The following is a 7,931-nucleotide window of genomic DNA, read 5'->3' as shown; positions in this document are numbered from 1 at the left end:
TCAGTGGAGCAGTCATTCAATCTTAAAGCTCCAAAATGATTGCCTTTGACTCCATGTCTCACATCCAGGTCATGCTGATGCAAGCAGCGAGGTCCCATGGCCTTGGGCAGCTCCACCCCTGTGGTTTTGCAGGGCACAGCCCCCTTCCTGGCTGCTTTCACAGGCTGGCATTGAGTGTCTGTGGCTTTTCCAGGTGCATGGTGCAAGCCATTGGTGGATCTACCATTCTGGGGTCTGGAGGATGGTGGCTGTCTTCTCACAGTTCCACTAGGCAGTGCCTCAATGGCAACTCTGTGTGAGGGCTGCAACCCCACATTTCCCTTCCACATTGCCCTAGCAGAAGTTCTTCATGGGATCTCCACCCCTGCAGTAGACTTCTGCCTGGAAATCCAGGCATTTCCATACATACTCTGAAATCTAGGTTCCCAAACCTCAATTCTTGTCTCCTGTGCACCCACAGGCCCAACACAACGTGGAAGCTGCCAAGGCTTGGGGCTTGCACCCTCTGAAGCAATGGCCTGAGCTGTACCTTGGCCCCTTTTAGCCATGGCTTAAGCTGGAGGGGTTGGAACGTAGGACACCAAGTCCAGAGGCTGCACAGAGCAGGGGGGCCCTGGGCCTGCCCACAAAACCATTTTTCCCTGTTAGGCCTCCAGGTCTGTGATGGGAGGGACTGTGGTGAAGGTCTCTGACATGCCCTGGAGCCATTTTCCTCATTGTCTTGGTGATTAACATTTGGCTTCTCATTACTTATGCAAATTTGTGCAGCTGGCTTGAATTTCTCCCAAGAAAATGGTTCTTTTATTTTCTATCCCATCATCAGGATGCAAATATTCAAAACTTTTACGCTTTGCTTCCTTTTTAAACATAAGTTCCTATTTCAGATCATTTCTCTCAAGTTCAAAGTTCCCCAGATCCTAAAGGCAGGGGTAAAATGCTGCCAGTCTCTTTGCTAAAGCATAGCAAGAGTGACATTTGCTCCAGTTCCCAATAATTTCCTTATTTCCATCTGAGACCACTTCAGACTGAACTTCATTGTCAACATCTCTATCAACATTTTGGTCAAAACCATTCAACAAGTCTCTAGGAAGTTCTAAACTTTCCCACATCTTCCTGTTTTCTGAGCCCTCCAAACTGTTCCAACCTCTGCCTGCTACCCAGTTCAAAAGTTGCTTCCACATTTTTTGATATCTTTACAGCAGTGTCCCACTCTCTGCAGTACTAATTTACTTGCCTAAAAATGCTGCAAATAGTACTCACACAATAGTGCAGAGATAGGCAATCATTTGTACTAGTTTAAATAACTCTATATGCCAAGCAAAAACCCAGGTGTTTTCTATCATTCTTTGCTTGCTGGCTTTTGGTCCTTACACTTGTTGCCTCATGGTTGCAAAGTGGCTGTTTTGTCTCCAGACATTACATCAACACTTGAAGGAGGAAGAAGGGTTAGTGTCTGAGCCACTGACTCTGCTGATAAAAGGACAGAGAAAGCTCTCCCAAAAGCCCTCAACAGATTTCTGTTTGTCTCATTGGTCAGAACTATCTTACTTGACCACTAAATGGTTACAGAGGAGAGCAGTGATGCAGGATTTTTCTCGGTCCCTTTTAGTCAGGGACCTCTCACTGGTGATGCTGGAGGCCTTGCTTGGGGCACGCTACCTGTCCCTGGAGGTGCCTCACCCAATCGGCCCCCCTGGGCCAGGTCTGGCTTGTATACCAGTTCCTGAGTTCTTGTCCCACACCCAGAATGAATGAGGCTGTGCTGAACTCTGAAGGGTGAGGGTGATGGAGAAGAATTTTTTTTGACCAATAAAACAGCTTTCAGTGGGGAGGGGATGCAGGGGTGGTCTCCCTACCAGAAGGTGGGAAAGTCCCCCATGTGGCTGGGTCTGGGGCTTTTTATAGACTCAGAATGGGGAGTATGTGTTGATTGGTTTATGAGTATGCAAAAAAGGTTAAAGCAAAGACTCTACTCAAAGGTGGGCATGACAGTGTAGAAAATCAGTTAGGAAAGGACAGGTATATGTAAAATAGGTGAAGGGTGGGGATCAATCAGAGGAAAGCACACCAAACAGGAAGACAAGTTCTCAATCTGGTCCAAGGATTTAAGTTGTAGCTTGGCTTTCAGGCTTTAAACTGTCTTCAGCTTGGAGGCGGGATTTCACCGGGGACCCGCCCTATCTGCCTAGGCATTTGGCTGCCTCCTCCTGCCCTTAGTAGGAAAGTGAGTGTTTCATTTTCTCAGTTTCTCTGTGGATGTGGACAAAGGAGAAAGGAAGGGGTGGGGAATAGGGGGTTGTAGTCAGCCTCCAACAGGTTATTACCACTGAAATTGTGCCCTAAAAGATTAAAGAAGTCAGTAACTAACAGAAATTCTTGAGTTTGCAAGGTAAGAAACAACTTGCTCAAATGCTGAAACTCCCTCTGCTTGTGAGATAAAACTAGCAGAAATCAGTTGGAACCACCATGGCCAATTGGAGTTTGCACACAGTGAGCTTGGTGAAGTCACGGCCTGAATTTCTACCACGTGTTTCATATTAACCCCTTGAAATTTTCTCATGGGACCCCTGAGGCAGCATGAAGAGATAACTGTGCAAACCTGAGGACTTTCTAGGCCTCCCCTTTCCTTTCACTAATCACCTACAATCCCAATATCCACCCCCTAAACCTTTTCTAATAAAATTATGCCCTGCCTTAAAACCATCTCAGGGAGACAGGTTTGAGCTTGACCCCTGTTGCAATAGAAAGCTTTTCTTTTGTCAAAAACCCAGAGTCATAGCATTGGCTTCTAGTGCATCAGGCAGCAATCACTTTTTGCTTGATAACACCATTTTTCATAAGTACCTGAAACTGGATTCACTAATTACGTCAGCTAATGTTGACATTGATAGAGCCAAACGACTCATTTCTTATTTATAAATCTGCAACTATTGACAAGAAAAGCCATTGGCTTGGTTATAACTTTTGAAATGTGCTGCAATTAGCCAGGTGTGGTGGCTCATGCCTGTAATTCCGGCACTTTGGGAGGCCGAGGCAGGCGGATCACGAGGTCAGGAGATCGAGACCACCCTGGCTAACACGGTGAAACCCCGTCTCTACTAAAAATACAAAAAATTAGCTGGGCATGGTGGCGGGCACCTGTAGTCCCAGCTCTTAGGGAGGCTGAGACAGGAGAATGGCGTGAACCCAGGAGGCGGAGCTTGCAGTGAGCCGAGATGGCACCACTGCACTCCAGCCTGGGCAACAGAGTGAGACTCCGTCTCAAAAAACATAATAATAATAATAATAATAATAAATAGAAAGAAATGTGCTGCAATCACAAAATTTCCCAGAACTTTATCTTATATGACTGTTTTCCTCCAGCTCATGGACAGCTATGTCTGAATCAACAGCAGTCCATAGGGCACTGCCCGAGGTATCAGGTGATGTCTAAAAGGATTCAATAGGAGGAGCAGGCTTCTGGGAATATACCAAAGGAAATAAAGTCAACACCTAGTAACAATATCTGCACTCCCAAGTTCAATGCAGCATTATTCACAATAGCCAGGATATGGAAACGACTTCTGTCTGTCAACAGATGAATAGATAAAGATTTGGCATACTGTATACACACAATGGGATACTATTCAGCCTTCAAAAAAGCATAAAGGCCAGGCATGGTGGCTCATGTCTTAATCCCAGCACTCCGGGAGGCTGAGGTGGGCAGATCACTTGAGCTCAGGAGTTTGAGACCAGCCTGGGCACCATGGTGAAACCCTGTCTCTACAAAAAAGTACAAAAAAGTTAGCCAGGTGTCATGGCATGCATCTGTAGTCCCAACTACCAGGGAGGCTGAGGTGGGTGGATCACTTAAGCCAGGGAGGTTAAGACTGCAGTGAGCCATGATTGTGCCACTGCACTCCAGCCTGGGTGACAAAGTGAGACCCTGTCTCACAAAAAAAAAAAAAAAAAAAAAAAAGCGGTGTGGAACTGTGCCGCTTGCTACAACATGGATGACTGGAAGACATTATGCTAAATGAAACAAGGCAGATACAGAAAGGAAAATACTGCATGACCTCATTTATATGTGGAATCTTTTTTTTTAAAGTGAATATACAGAGATAGAGAATACAACAGTGGTTACCAGGAGTTGAGGAGGAGAGCAGGGAGGAGATGTAGGTCAAATGATACAAAGCAGCAGATATATACGATGAACAAGTCTAGAGATCCAGCGTACAACATGAGGACTATACTTAAAAATGTCACATTAAACTTGGGATTTTTGCTAAAAGAGTAGACTTTACGTGTCCTTGCCACCTAAATGAGTAACTGTGAGATGATGGATATGTTAATTTTCTTGACTACCATAATCATTTTACTATCTTCATATCAAAATATCATGCTGTACACCTTATATAAATACAATAAAAATTATTATTAAAAAAGAAAGAACAGGCTGAGAATGGTGGCTTATGCCTGTAATCCCAACACTTTGGGAAGTTGAGGTAGGAGGATCACTTGAGACCAGTAGTTCAAGATCAGCCTGGGCAACATAGAAAGACCCTATCTCTACAAAAAATAAAAATAAAAAAATTAGCCAGATATGGTAGCATGCACCTGTAGTCCTAGTTACTCTGGAGACTGAGGCAGGAGGATTCTTTGAGACATGATCATGCCACTGCACTCCAGTTTGGAGGACAGAGCAAGACCCCAACTCTAAAACAACACACAAAAATACAGCCATTTCTCCTGGGTGAAATGGGGGAGCTCAGACTATTTTGTTTTATTTGTCAGGAGTCTAAAGCCCATGTGAGCCAACTTAAGAAAATTCTGTTTGTATTTGAGTGTTCTTTATTGGAAAGAAATGGACTTTTCCCTAATGAGCCCATTTTACAAATCGAGAGCTCCAAATGCCCGGTTCCAGCCCCCATGATATAGATGGGCAGCAATGAGGACCAGAAATGCTGGGAAGTGTCCTTGTCATGCAAGGAAAACTTGGAACTTCAAGGATCCATCATGGGATGCAGGACAGTAGGCTCCACCCCTCTCCCTGCTTTCCAGTAAATGATGTTCAGAGCTCACATGCCTCTTCCAAGGCATGATGTGGGGTTGCAGTTCTGATCCCAGCAGAGAACAAGGCTCCTGTGAAACAATAAGTTTTGGCTCAGAGGCAAAAAATGGAAACCCCATTCCTGTATTTACCCTTCATTCTTTCCTTACCTCATACAGCTGGTTCCAGGTTTGATTGCATCATATACATAAATAAATAATCTCCTGCTTTCCTGGTTTCGTTTAGTTTTGCTGGAGAGAGGAGTTTATGTGTTCGTCCCATGACTAGCTGGGTGGTCAAGAGATTGGAAAGTAGGAGTTCTAGTTTGGACCAAGTCTCATCTCAGAAACCACAGAGTAGAACTGATCCCAAACGTCATCATCCCTGTAGGGAAAAGAAAGAGAGATCAGACTGTTACTGTGTCTGTATAGAAAGGGAAGACATAAGAGACTCCATTTTGAAAAAGACCTGTACTTTAAACAATTGCTTTGCTGAGATGTTGTTAATTTGTAGCTTTGCCCCAGCCACTTTGACCCAACCTGGAGCTCACAAAAACATGTGTTGCATAAAATCAAGGTTTAAGGGATCTAGGGCTGTGTCAAAGTGGCTGGGGCAAAGCTACAAATTAACAACATCTCAGCAAAGCAATTGTTTAAAGTACAGCTCCTTTTCAAAATGGAGTCTCTTATGTCTTCCCTTTCTATATAGACACAGTAACAGTCTGATCTCTCTTTCTTTTCCCTACACATCCCAATAGCACCTGCCTGACTAATACATCATGCTCTGCTGACTTCATATGTGGCTGGTTTCCTGGATCCGATTCTGACTGATGGTATATCAGTCTGTTCTCACGCTGCTAATAAAGACATACCAGAGACTGGGTAATTTATAAAGAAAAAGAGGTTTAATGGACTTATGTGTTCCACGTGGCTGGGGAGGCCTCACAATCATGGTGGAAGGTGAAGGAGGAGCAAAAGCACATCTTACATGGTGGCTGGCAAAAGAGAGAAAGCATGTTCAGGGGAACTCCCCTTTATAAAACCATCAGATCTCATGAGACTTATGCACTATCACAAGAACAGCACCAGAAAGATCCACCCTCATGATTCAATTACCTCCCACTGGGTCCCTCCCACGACACATGGGAATTATGGGAGCTACAATTGGAGATTTGGGTGGGGACACAGCCAAACCATATCAGATGGCTTATTTGGTTTCTATGTAGAACCTCTGCTTTTCATTCAACAGTCTTCATTTAGCCACAGATAAGCTCTGTCCCTAACTTCCACTGATGGAATGTACACATAAGAAACTTCCACTGATGGAATGAACACAGAAGGTGCCTACTGGGAAGAAAACTGGCCTGAATCTGAGCTGGGTCAAATGTCTGCAGTCAGTTTGAATGGCTGCTCCTTATGGGAATAATTTACATTCTCAATAAAATTCTCTAGCAATTTTCTGATTGATTTTAATGAGCTTTAAAGCCTTACGTAGAAGATCCCCCAGCTGATAGTCAGCCTTGGGCATGGATTAAGGGCTTTTAACCAATCTTGCAACAAGTTTAAGCAGATATTCTTTATTGGGTCCAATGTAACCAAAATTATTTTCTTATGTTCTCCCCAGTAACGTGTCATTATTAAGAGAAGTTTGGCTTGCTTAGAGGCCAAATTTAGAGGGTCCTGAAATTTTATTTTCTTTTACACCACTTTCCAGCATGTTACCTGATCAGTTGTTTATTATCTTTGCTGTTGAATGGAGTGATCGATCATTCCAAGGGCCTGAGGCAGGAGGCCCAGGCACAGTGGAAACTCTCCCAAAGACCAGGATCTTTGTTTTGTTCCCTGACATATGCTGAGCACCAGGAATAGTGAATGAATGAAACAAATTGTGAGGCTTTAAAGAGCCGAAATATTTAAACACTGGGCACAAGCTTGTTGCTTAATCAGTGCTAGATCCTTACCTCCCCCTTGTGTCCAGGTCTACTTGTTACTGCAGTTAAACCACTTGCTGATCCTCAAACAACTAGTTAGTGGCACAGCCAGGCCTAGGACCCCAGTCTCTACTGTTCCAACTAACCCATTCGCAGGCAGGAGCACTTTGAATGGTCTCTTATTTTAAAAAAAATTAAATTAAAATTGTCTATTTATTTAGAGACAGAGTCTTACTCTGTAGCCCAGGCTCGAGTGCAGTGGTGCAATCATAGCTCACTGTAACCTCCATCTCCTGGCCTCAAAAAGTGTTTGAATTACAGGTGCGAGGCACTGTACCTGGCCCGAATGTTCTGTTCAGACAAAGCCACCTCTAAGTCGCTGTGGGGCCCCAGACAAGTGATTTTTGAGGAGTCCCTACCTATAGGAACAAAGTAATTTAAAAAATGTATTTCAGAATTTACAGGCCCATGTGAGATATGATTTTTTTAAATGAAGATTTAGAGTAATGGGTAAAAAAGAGGTATTTGTGTGTTTGTTTATTGTTCAGTCAGTGAATGTACAGCTTCTGCCTCATATCCAGGCACCATCTCTCCCTGCTCTTTGTTGTTAAACGCTCAATTCCCGGGTAATTTCATGTCTGCCATCGTGGATATGCCGTGGCTCCTTGAACCTGCTTGTGTTGAAGCAGGATCTTCCTTCCTGTCCCTTCAGTGCCCTAATACCATGTATTTAAGGCTGGACACATCACCACTCCCAACCTGCCTCACCCACTGCGTCACTTGTGATCACTGGCTTCTGGCGACTCTCACCAAGGTCTCTATCATGCCCCGTTATAATGACTACAAAAGCAAGTCTTACCTATAGGAAAATAAGAATTATAACCCTTTTACTGGTCATGTGAAACTTACCATTTGCAATTTGTACAGCATAAACAAAGAACAGCACATCTTTCAATGCCTGCATCCTGAAGG

Source organism: Gorilla gorilla, chromosome 1 (genome assembly GCF_029281585.2).
Source record: "Gorilla gorilla gorilla isolate KB3781 chromosome 1, NHGRI_mGorGor1-v2.1_pri, whole genome shotgun sequence".
NCBI classification, from domain to species: Eukaryota; Metazoa; Chordata; class Mammalia; order Primates; family Hominidae; genus Gorilla; species Gorilla gorilla.
Note: the sequence above shows the minus strand (reverse complement) of the source record.